Genomic DNA, 12,204 nt, shown 5'->3' with positions numbered 1-12,204 from the left:
AAAAAAAACACCAGGTAGCCAAATCCAGGAAACTCTTGTCATCCTTTTGCTTATCTTCTTGTGGGAGCTTCCACCACTCCATCTTTCCAGGCGCGCAAGGATGGATGTGTGATCATGATATCTACTCTTTATTTTGATATTCTAGTCCCCTTCACCAGACACATAGTTTTCTAATGTCCTTGGAGCGAGTTCAAGTTAATGAAATCATACTCTGGGAAGAGTTAGGAAAACTTTGGGTGCATGTGGGAAAGTGAGCCTATAAGAAATGCCATGTGGTGGAAGGAAACTTGACTCATTGTCTCTGAGTTGAACTTCATTCCTCAGAGATGCTGAAAATTGGGAGGCCCTAGAGATGCTACTAAAAATTTCATTGAAAATATCCATTGCTCTTCTATTTCTGTGTTGAAAGGAGAGAGGCTGTGGTCAAAATAATTAAAAATCTTAGTGATTGTGTTTTTCCCTATTGTCTCTTCTCATCTTGGTCAGACATTAACGCTACTCTTCATTTTCTTCTGGCTGTCCCCAAAATGACTGAAATTCAACGTATTCAAACACAAATGCAAGCTTTTCTCTCATGAGATTTTCTCTCAGACTTATCTTGGCATTGTTACCCAGGTCTTGGGCTTAAAAATAATCTTCTACTTTCGTATTCACTGTTGTCCAATCTTTCAGACCAGTATTTTCTTCCTTTTTAATATTTTTCAGGCCCTGATTATTGCTAATGATATTATTTTCCTCAAGTTGTTCCTCTAACTTGGGAACAACTATTTCCTCTCTATTCACTTCTTTTAAGAACAAAAGTAACTCTCCTATCTTAGTGTCTGCTCCTCACTCTAATGCTCAGGCCTTCCTCCCTTCTTCATATGTGCTTAGTAATTACTTTATTATTTGTGGGAACTGTTATGAGGTTTATTAAATGTGTTATTTAAAGTACATCTGTCCTATATGCTTACTGAGTTTGTAAGCTATAAAAATTAATATGCTTTCTTTATTTCCTTAATTACTTTGTGTAATCCTTGAGTACCTTTTGAATACATACAGAGTGCTGGGTTTGTAATAAGTTCTTATTACCTGTTGAATTTAATCAAAGAAACATAGTTTTGCTTGTATAATGCAGGGTAGGAGATGCAGTTGACAGTTCAATGAACAAGGGGAGAAGAATACAGTCATAGTGTTCAAATTTTTTCTCAGAAGCCCTTTGAAGCCCTTGTGTATGTCCTGGGTGGCTGAAGTGTAGCCTGAAGTAGCTGTATCAAATATGTTTGTTTGTTTTTTTTTTTCCACCCAGCCCCCGCGCTCTGTATCAAATATGTTTGATGTCTCCTGTTTAACCCTAAAAATTGGGGGTAATTGTTCTTAGTGCCATGTTATCAGTATTTGTTTTAATATAAAAACAATGCTTTAAATTATATATACTGCTGTAACAATTTCTCTTGTGACTACATGTCTCCCAATTCTATGAAATTGATGGTTCAGGAAAATTTGCCTGCTTAATGGTATTTTTCATCCTGTCAAAGATATTTTAGTTTGAGATTTTAGAAACTTGCTGATAATGAGACCAGCATGATGCAGAAAATGAATGGTATTTTAATGACTATAAAACAACAATGGGGAATTCTCACTTAAGGAGGTTTGTACATATTTTTTACTTACTGAAATTGTAAATAGAGTAACAGAGTTTTAAAATAGAAAACAATTGTTTAGCTATAATAATTATTTTATTTATCTATTATGTCCTCAAATTTAATTACAATTTCAGTATATATCTAAAATATAAGATCTAACTTTTAAGTTTTCTATGAGAGTTTTATTTTGCTTTTAAAGAGATCTATATGAAATTACTGTTTGAATGTAATGTTTCTTAATCATTTTTTAAAGTAAAACAAAAGACTTGTATTACAAGGTTAGAATATAAATAGTATTAGTATATTAGTTTCAAAACTGATTTGTACAAATAACACATACATATATAAAATCTGGTCAAATACTTTAATGTTATGCATTCAAAATATTAGATATTAACAGTTTAATTATACACATCATTAATATTTTATAGTTATATAAATAAGCTAATACAATAATAAATTATGTAAATTAATAAAATTATCGATATGTGGAATTACAAAATTAATGATCAATATTATATTTCTAATATTATCTATTTTTTATTTGCAAATATGGTCTCATTATTTTAGCTATGGCACAATTGCAAGAAAAATGTAATATTACTAAAAAATGGAATAAATTAAAATGAGCACAACCAAATGCACCATTAAAAATGTCACCAGCATTATCCATTTGAGAATCACATATTAATGACCTGTGTTTTCTTAAAATGTGTTGAAATAATATAAGTGTGATACTCATATTTATTATAGACTATTCCCTGGCATTCTGGTAATCTTTGAAAAATTATCTTTTTGGTGTTAACAAGTTAATTACCCTGATGTCTTCCCTTAAATTATACTGAGTACACTGTTCTTTTCAAACGTTTAAAAGTATGTGAAAAATATATTAGATTTCCAAATTGTTTAGCTGTCAAAATTGTGTTTAAAAACATGTAATTGTAACTGGTTTCAACTTTCTAGAGATTTACACTGTTATTTGAATCTCTCCAGATGGAGCAATTGATCCTGAGCAAGTGTTTGTAAGTAAGTCTTATAATTTCAATTTCAGAAAAGTAGACAAAGCTGGACTTGATGCTCTCGGCAAGCCTCGAATCCTGCTTCTCACACCAAGTGTTTTCAGAGCATAGCCTGAAATTAAAACAAGTTGCTTTAATTCACTGGGACTATGAGTTATCTCAGGAGTATTTGCTGCAAGTGATCAATGCTTAAGGCTCTGTGAACACCACTGGTAGCACTACCCTCACAGCTGATGGGTTTCTGAGGGAAATATGACATCATGAAAGATCCATTTATAACTCAATCATGGTGACAATTGTATGCTCCACCTAAAATTTCACATGCATTATTTTGTGTATTTGTAAATTGCCTACTGAATAAGAATTTGTAGTAGCTATAATTTTTTCAGATACTAAGATATTCATCAATCTAAAATCTGAAATATTTTGGGAATAACAATTCCCCAGTGTTTCTTATTCTTTCTGTACATTAGTTCTTTGATCTTTTTCAAAGTTACTCCTTTGAGATTGACAAAATATTTTTTAAATTTCTTCTTTTATTGTTGTTCTATTACAGTTGTCCCAATTTTTCCCCTGTTGTTCACCACTGCCCTGCCCTCTCCTCCCCCACAGTCAATCCCCACCCTGTTATCCATGTCGATGGATCATTTATACTAGTTACTTGACTAGATGCTTCCCCTTCTTTCCCTCTTTCTCTCCTTCCCCCCACCCATATGGTCACTGTCAGTCTGTTCTTTGTTTCCATGCCTCCAGATCTATTTTCCTCATTTGTTTGTTTTGTTCATTTGGTTACTATATTAGGTGAGATCATATGGTATTTGTCTTTTGCTGCCTGGCTTATTTCACTAAGCATAATACTCTCCAGTTTCATCCATGCTGTTGCAAAAGGTAGGAGTTCCTTCTTTTTTTCTGCTGCATAACATTCCACTGTGCAAATATACCACAATTTTTTGATCCACTCATCCACTAATGGGCATGTAGGCTGTTTCCAGCACTTGGCTATTATAAATAGCACTGCTATGAACATAGGGGCACATTGGTTCTTTTGAACTAGTGTTTCAGGACTCTTCAGGTATAATCCCAGTAGTGGATCAAAAGGCAGTTCCATTTTCAATTTTTTGAGGAAATTCCATACTGTTTTCCACAGTGGCTGCATTTCCACCAATAGTCTGTATTTCCACCAATAGTGCACTAGGGTTCCCTTTTCTCCACATCCTTGCCAGCACTTGTTGTTTGTTGATTTGTTAATGATGGTCATATTGACCAATGTGATGTGGTATCTCATTGTGGTTTGGATTTGCATCTCTCTGATGGCTAGTGATATTGAGCATCCTTTCATATGTCTATTGGATCTCTGTATGTCCTTCTTGGAGAAAAGTCTGTTTAGGTCCTTTGCCCATTTTTTAATTGGATTGTTTGTCTTCTTGTGTTGACCGACAAAATATGAGACTGACAAAATATTTTGCAGTATAAAAGTTTTCTGAAGGTTTAGGTTGCTTTTTTATAGTCAAAGTATATATATATTTGTGTATATATATATATATATCTTATTTAAATATATGTATTAAAAGATATTTATTTGGAATACCTTAGGAATTGAAATAAGTAATTTACAATAATTCATCCTCCATCAGCCAATCACTAATACTGAGCTTGTGTCTGGGCTGGAACAGTTAAGAGACCTCAGCAGATTTAAAACAGGGACTCTGCTCACTACTTGATCAAATGTTGCAAGAACACTTCAGGGTGGTTGCAGGGTATTTGTCTTTCAAGGTCATCAGACTAGCAAATAGAAAGCCCATTTAGAGAAGAAAAGAATGCTATTATTTATCATTGTTTTATTTTAAAAATTGTTATGCTAGACTCATAGTGAAATTTTTCAATGAATAAGAATTTTTCAATGACTAAAAAGCATAAAGCTGAAAGAATGGACAGTTATAAGGTCTTTAAGATCTCTGTATGTTTTTTTTCCCTAAGATTTGCCACACACTAGGCTGTTTCCAACTTCTGTTGGCTATAAGTGTAAAGTTTTGTAAGGATAAAGTAAAACTGGTACTATAAAGATTTTATTTATATTATGATAAATAGCATTGTCTGTTTTCTTTACAAACTCAGTGACCTCATATTTTATAGTTGCTTTTTAATATAAGTCAGTCATGCTCAACCTTGGCTGCATATTAAAATCACCTGCGGAACTTTTAAAATACAGTGATTCCCCAGCCATCATAGATGTTATTTCTTAATTGGATTAGGGAGGAGCTCTGGCATTTGTATGTCATAAAAGCTCATAAAATGATTTAATACACAATTAGGATTGAGAACCACTGATGAGGGCTAAAGGAAGAGGTTTTATTTCAATTATCTGGAACAATCAATCCCTGGGTATTTTAATATATCCTGTGTGGGTAGTTACATAGCATATGTTTTGGAAAATCTCTCCCACCAATTCTAACCTTGCAGTAGACCCCAGTGTGAAAAACAAGTCCCTCCACACACTTTGTTCTGCTGTCCATTGCAGCTCTTTGGTAAAACAACATGGGGATGAAGTTGGTTTATTCAGCCACATAAAAATCAATGAATGTCAGCAAATCATCTTTGTACTTCATAGCATATTAACATTAGTGTGATTTGTTGTTACAGTTACAGCTGAGATTAGGAACTATTGGGATTGGAACACAGAACAGATGGAATAACCTAGAGGGTTTATAACAATGCTGGAGCACTGGCACCAATTGAGAGAAGTTGCTGGGAAGAAGAAGAGTCAGCTTCATAATTGTACCTAGAGTGAATCCTGCCTATTTTTTTCATAAGCATCTCAAGATTTTTTTTTAAAGTTTGTCCCTTTGTGTCACTAAATACACTGAGGACTTTGCCACTGATTTTGACTAAACTCAATCACGTTGGATCATTCAAATTGTCCAAAAGTTTACTTTTTTCTCACATTGGATTCAGCACTTCTATACAGATGAAAACATGGTTAATTTTGGATTTCAGCTGGACTGGGCCAGGCCATGATGACCAGATATTTGGTCCAACATTATTCTGGATGTTTCACCCTGGCTGGTTTGGCTCAGTGGATTGAGCGTCAGCCTGCGAGCTAAGTGTCGCTGGTTCGATCTTCCAGTCAGGGCACATCAGAGAAGGAAAACTCTGACTCCAAAAAACCTCCGCTGCCTTGCGGCATACCTCTTCAGGGGAAAGGCTAAGGGAGTAAACCCCGACAGAAAATCCGGAGCTGGAGTCCCTAAGGCGGTTTGACATTGTAGTCAACACCGGCAACTCCTGCGGCGCACCTGAAGCCAAGCTGTATTGACTCCGTCTTTCCCTTGGGCCCTTCAGCTGCGAAGAGAAGGGGGGTCTGCTGCATGGGCAACAGCAGACTCTCCATATCACCCTGCCCAGGCTCTGTAGCTTCAGCTTCACTGGAGAGGACACTCCAGTGTCATCGCAAGATGTCGATTCAACATGGGAGGAGACAGATACCGTGTCACTCCCGAGTCTGACTGCACAGCCATTCTTGGCGGTGCAGATAGACTCTTAAGAAGCTACACCATCGTCTCTCAAGGCTCTGTAGCTTCAGCTTCACTGGAGAGGACACTCCAGCATCATCGCAAGATGTCGATTCAACACGGGAGGAGACAGATACCGTGTCATTCCCGAGTCGGACTGCACAACCATTCTCGGCGGTGCAGATAGACTCTTAAGAAGCTACACCATCGTCTCTCGAGACGGATGGCTGCCGACGACGACGACGATGACGACGATTGTGGATGTTTCTGTAAGGGTGTTTTTCTGAACATTAACATTTACATTTTTAGACACGGAATAAAGCAGATTATACTGTGGGTGTGTCTCATCCAATCAACTGAAGGCCTTTATAGAAGACTGACCTACCCCAAGCAAGAAGGAATTCTGCCAGCAGACAGCCTCTGTACTCAAATATAAGACCCTAGATCTCCAATCTGCTAGCCTACTCTGCAGATTTTGGATTTATCAAGCCTCAACAATCATTTCAGCCATTTCCTCAAGAAAATAAAATATCTATCTACCTATATCTGTATCTATATCTATATCTATCTATATCTGTATCTAGTCTATATATTTAATCTATATCTATATCTACACATCCTGTTGGTGTTGTTTTTCTAGAGAACCCTCAACTAATATAGGCCATACTTAGGATGTGGACAGTATGATGGCTACTATGGGCTCATCTGCCTCAACTCCATACCACGGGACCAGCAACATGAGCATTCCATGGGAACCTGTAGAAATGTGAACACTTGTGCCTTATTTCAGACATACTGATTCAGAAACTCTGTGGTGTAGCTAGCAATCTTTATTCTAACAAGTGTTGTCAGTAATTCTGATGCATACAAAAGATTATGAACAACTGTAATAGGTCATAGGAACTTTGGGAATTAGCATCACTTTCTTCCAACCTTACTCTGACTGTATTTTCAGAGACGACCCACCAATGTAACAAGGAATGCAGATTAGTGTTTTTTAAACTTGGCTGTACATTAGAAAACCTGGAAAGCCTTTAAAAATTGACAACTATTTGGTGGGGGAAGACTTGAGGGTGGAAGGATTGAGCAAAAATGAAAAAGAATTCATGGACATGGAAAAGAGTGTGGTAAGTGTGTGTGTGTGTGTGTGTGTGTGTGTAGCGTTATAAGGGGACTAAATGGCAATGGAAAAATATAATAAAAATTAAATTAAATTAAAAAATAAAAATTCTACTGCCTAGGTTGTAGCCTACACCTACTATGAGTACTTCTAACAATTGTCCTGGTGATGCCAATGTGCAGCCAAGTTTGAAAGCCAGGGACATAGCTAAGAACTTACATGGTCTGCTGGGAATAGAGAAAATAGTTGCTGTGTCATACAATCTATTGTCCTTTTAGTAACTGTAAATTATAAAAAATAACACTACAAATAGCATATATTTTTGAGTTTTACAAATACATGTTAACTCATTTAATTCTCGTAACAACTTTATAATTATTTTCCTTTTGCTATTGAGGCAATTGAAGTGAAGAAAGATTAAGTAATGTGGTAAAAGGTACAGAAAGTGTCAGAAAAAAACCTGAACTGAAGCACTCTGGCACTGTAGTTTTTGCTCTATTATTACCCAATACTACCTTCCAAATATTAGTGCATGTCATTGAACACAGGTGTTTTTAAAAAAATTTTTAATATGCTTTATTGATTATGCTGTTAGAGTTTCGCAATACTCTTTCCCTTTATTCCCCTCTATCCCTTGACTCCCCTTCCTCCAGCTCCCCCTCACTTAGTCCATGCCCATTGGTTGTGCATATAGTTCTTCTCAACATTTTCTTATCTACTCCATTCCCTCCTATCATGCTTCTTAATTTCTGTACCATCTCCTTCCCTTTTCTCCCTTACCTCTCCCTGTTGACCTCCCCTCATAATGTTCCCCATATTTATAATTCTTTTCCCACTCTCGTTGCCTACTTAGCCTTTGTTCCAGTTCCCTAGCTTCTGTTGTTGGTTTTGTGATATATTTTTCATTTCAATGTTCATAGTTTTGTTCCTCTTTCTTCTAAACAAGTCCCTTTAACATTTCATATAATTGTGGTTTGGACCTGATGAACTCCTTCAGTTTCACTTTGTTCCGGAAGCACTTTCTCTGCCCTTCTATTCTGAATGACAGTTTCGTTGGATAGTTATTCGTGGTTGTAGGTTTTTGCTTTTCATTACTTTGAATATTTCTTGCCAGTGTCTTCCTGCCTGCAGAGTTTCTTTTGAGAAATCAGCTGATAGTCTAATTGGGACCCTTTTGTACATAATTCTCTTCTTTCTTGATGCTTTTAAGGTTCTCTCTTTATCTTTAATTTTTGACATTTTGATTATAATGTGTCTTGGTGTGGTTCTCCCTGGGGCCAGCTTTTTTGGAATTCTTTGTGCTTCCTGGACCTGTAAGTCTATTTTCTTCCCCAAGTTAGGACCTAAGTTCTGCTTCATTATTTTTTCACATAATTTTTCAATTTCCAGTTCTTCTTCTTCACCTTTTGGCAACCCTATGATTCAGATGTTGGCCCACTTATAGCTATCCCATAGGTTTCTGAGCCTGTTCTCATTTTCCTCACTTTTTGTTCCCTCTTTCTGCACTGGTTGACTGTTTGTTCTTTCCCTATGTTCCAATTTGTTGATTTGATCCCTGGTTTTCTTTCCCCACCACTAGTTTCATATGTGTTTTTGTTCATTTCATCAGGGTTAGCCTTCATTTCTTCCCCGTCTTATTTAAGATCTGCTGTTAGGTCTATAAGTATTTTTATAATCAAAGCTCTGAACTGTGCCTCAGATTTCCTACCTGCTTCTTCGTTAGATTAGATATTTGCTGTCTGGCCAGATACGTCACTGGGATCTCTATCATGATCTGTGCCATCTTGAACAGTTTTGTGTTTATTTTTGCTTCCTGGTCAGGGCTGTCCCACCTTCTATGCTATAGGCAGCAGAGCCCCATGCACTCATCACAACCGGGTGACCCTTCTCACCACACTGTGGTGCTTTGTGTGGGGATGGGGATCCAAAATTGATTCCTGCTGTTCAGTCTCCGCTGAGAGACCAGGAACCTCCTCTGTCCCCATTCCCTTTGGCCCTCACAGTTTGAGGCAATGGGGGTCTGCCTTCCCTGGTATTGGAATTTTGAGCTGATGGATTTGATCTGCAGCTTGGGGTGCTCCCCAGGTGCTTCTCACCTCCTCTTAAATATGGGTGTCTGTGCTTACTGCTGTCCCACTGCCCTTGCCTCAGCTGCTGCCACCAGCACAGCTTGACCTTTCTGCCCCAGCTTCATCCCTCCTATCTGTCTGGATGAGCAACACTCCTTTATAACTTCATACATTGGACTTCCATGTAGCTTTATTTTCTGGAACTTCTGGTTATTTCTGGTTTTGCAATAGTGGTATTCCTACTTAGTTGTGGAGGGATGTGGAGTGTGTCAGTCTAGACCTCTATCTTGGCCAGAAGTTGAACACAGGTTTTTGATGCAGCTGGCTCATCACTTGAGGAATGCTGTCATTTGCCCACCTTGCTAACTAGCTCTCAGTGATCTACACAAGTATTAAAAGACATTTTAAACCAAAGGACAGAATGTAAGTCACCACTCCTCAAGCAATTGAATGAAAATAAGCTCCTGGAAAATATCTCAGAATAGAAAAAAACCTGAATGACATGATAAGTTTTTGTGTTAAGCCCACAGGAACAACAACAACAACAAAACAACAAAAAGCAGATTCTGGTTGATGACAAGGAATTGTCCTTTCTATTCATGCTATTAGCCTGGCATTGGCCTAGTGTCTTCATTAATGGAGCTGAGTAGTATCAATGGTGTATTTGTGTGGAGGAAAACCCATCATGGTTTCAGGAAGGTTTTGTTATTGCTGCTGAATCTTTTAATCTTGTTCCTATGTTGATAGTCCAGACAGAGACCTCCTAAGGAAGGTTTTTAATCAATTCTTGTATGCTCTCATTCATAATGTGTTGTGTGTGATGCAAAAAAAAATTCTGTGTTTGCATTATATGCCTGTTAAATGTTGGGACTTTCTAAATATAGTATCCATTGAATCTATTTAATATTCACTATATTAATTGTCTGAAACTATTTTATTTATCATTTTACACATAAGTTAAATTTGGGATTAAGTATCATTTACAGATATCTCTGACAGCATTTTAATTCAACGTGGGGTATAATTTTTGGAGAGGAAGCAAAAAAATAAATCAAAGGAATAGTTGTGGAACAACTAAAGTGACTTCTTTGTGGATTTCAAACATCAATCTGATTGATTTTGTGAGTTAAAATGATCTTTGTGTTACTTAAGAATTTTAATACAGCAGTGATTGTTTGATTCCACAATATGGATTTGTCTTAAACATAATTGCAGGCTGTCTGTATTGCTGGGTGGTATAAATATGCTGAGTAATCCCCTTCTTGTGAAGGAAAACTCACAGACATGAAGCTTGTATATGTCCTATGTAGCGACTCCTTCTCAGGCTCAGAGTAAATAATAACCCTTTTTGAGTGTAGAGATGCACTTGGTGCTTATTTATGGTACGAGTGTAAAACTTACATTTTGAAATATTCTTTAAGCACTTTAGAATCCTTGGTTATATATTTTGTTTTTATGAAAGTAACAGAGCCTCTGAGAAAATTGATTGGTTTTCTTTGAAACTGTATCATTTCTTTAATGATCACGAAGCAGATGTAGAAACCTATTCTTAGCAATCACATCACATAAATTCCTTTGAAAAATGTGTATACTAGAAGAAACAATTGGTCTATTTCCTGTTAATTATAAAATTTTGGGTTGCAAAATAAAGAAGTACTGGTGATCTTTTCTTAAAAAAAAAATATGGAATGCTTCAGGAATCTTCATGTCACCCCTGCCCACTGGCCATCCTAGTCTTCTCTGTATCATTCCAATTTCAGTAGGTGTCCTGCCGAAACAAGCACTGGTGATCTTTTTCATAATGAAGTTCTTCATCTACTGTTATTTGCTGAGCAATAAAAATCTTTAAATCATTATTTTTTTTTGTAAACTTGGTAGAATAGTGCCTTTAAAAGTATAAAATATAAAAAATACAAGAAGGATAATACTTCCCCCCAAATAATGTGAATTCAAGGGGTAAAATGTACAAAAAGTGAACCTACTCTCATAATTAGTTTAGCTGCAATTGTCTGTCAAACCTAACATAACATATTTTCTCTGAAATAGGAGTAAATAAAACCATATAACAGACCACCTATTAATTTGTTATTAGATATTTTGTTTAAAAATAATAAAAGAAAAAGACTTTACTAATGCATTAAAAATGATGATTATTTTATATTTATATATGTGTGTGGGAGAGAGAGAGACAGTGAGAATTTTAATATCTAACATGTGGTTATTTAGCCATGCATATCTTTCCCTAAGAAGCTGAGCATGGTTAGAACAGAATTAATAACTATTTAGTAGAAATTGACACACAAAAATTGATATGCCTGCAATGGTTGTATAACATCTTAACTTTATTATCAGATAACACATTTTTCAGTTCTTAGGAAAGGAGTGGTGTATATATATCATGAAGAACTGCTTTCACTTGCTAAAAATAATGGTTTTCTTATGAAATTCATTGTCATATTTATGTCACTTTTAGTTACTTCATGTCAATAAAAAGGAAGAAGTCATTGCTGACATTATAAATAAAATAATGTATGTAAAAATACACCATAAAGAGCAACACAATTATAAAATTTGAAGTATATCTTAGTTCCTCCCTCTTTGAAAAGAAAAAGCCCACAAATACCATTGACAAAACAAGTAATTTATTTGAAGGAACTAGAATATTAATATAATCTTTCAGCAATGGTTTGAGAAAGGAGACAACTTTGAAAGGAGATGATGAGTTGCCTAATGAAATCTCATCAAATATATAATTTATACAGCTTCATCATGTTTCTCTTGTCACTTCCTTGCACTTTTCCTTATGTATTAGCATTTTGTATGGCACTGTCCAAGTTAATCCCTTAAATGTATCAGCTCATA

The 12,204-nt window shown here is 36.0% G+C and overlaps 1 non-coding gene across 1 annotated transcript; it reads right to left on the bottom strand.

Moving 5' to 3' along the window:
• Positions 1–11,019: 11,019 nt before the first annotated feature.
• Positions 11,020–11,126, bottom strand: LOC150021333 (U6 spliceosomal RNA). Its single transcript, XR_016513497.1, has one exon. It is a non-coding gene; the product is annotated as a U6 spliceosomal RNA (small nuclear RNA).
• Positions 11,127–12,204: the final 1,078 nt, after the last annotated feature.

Source organism: Furipterus horrens, unplaced genomic scaffold, assembly GCF_987537825.1.
Source record: "Furipterus horrens unplaced genomic scaffold, mFurHor1.1.pri manual_scaffold_1, whole genome shotgun sequence".
NCBI lineage: Eukaryota > Metazoa > Chordata > Mammalia > Chiroptera > Furipteridae > Furipterus > Furipterus horrens.
This window is presented reverse-complemented; position numbering and strand designations above follow the sequence as displayed.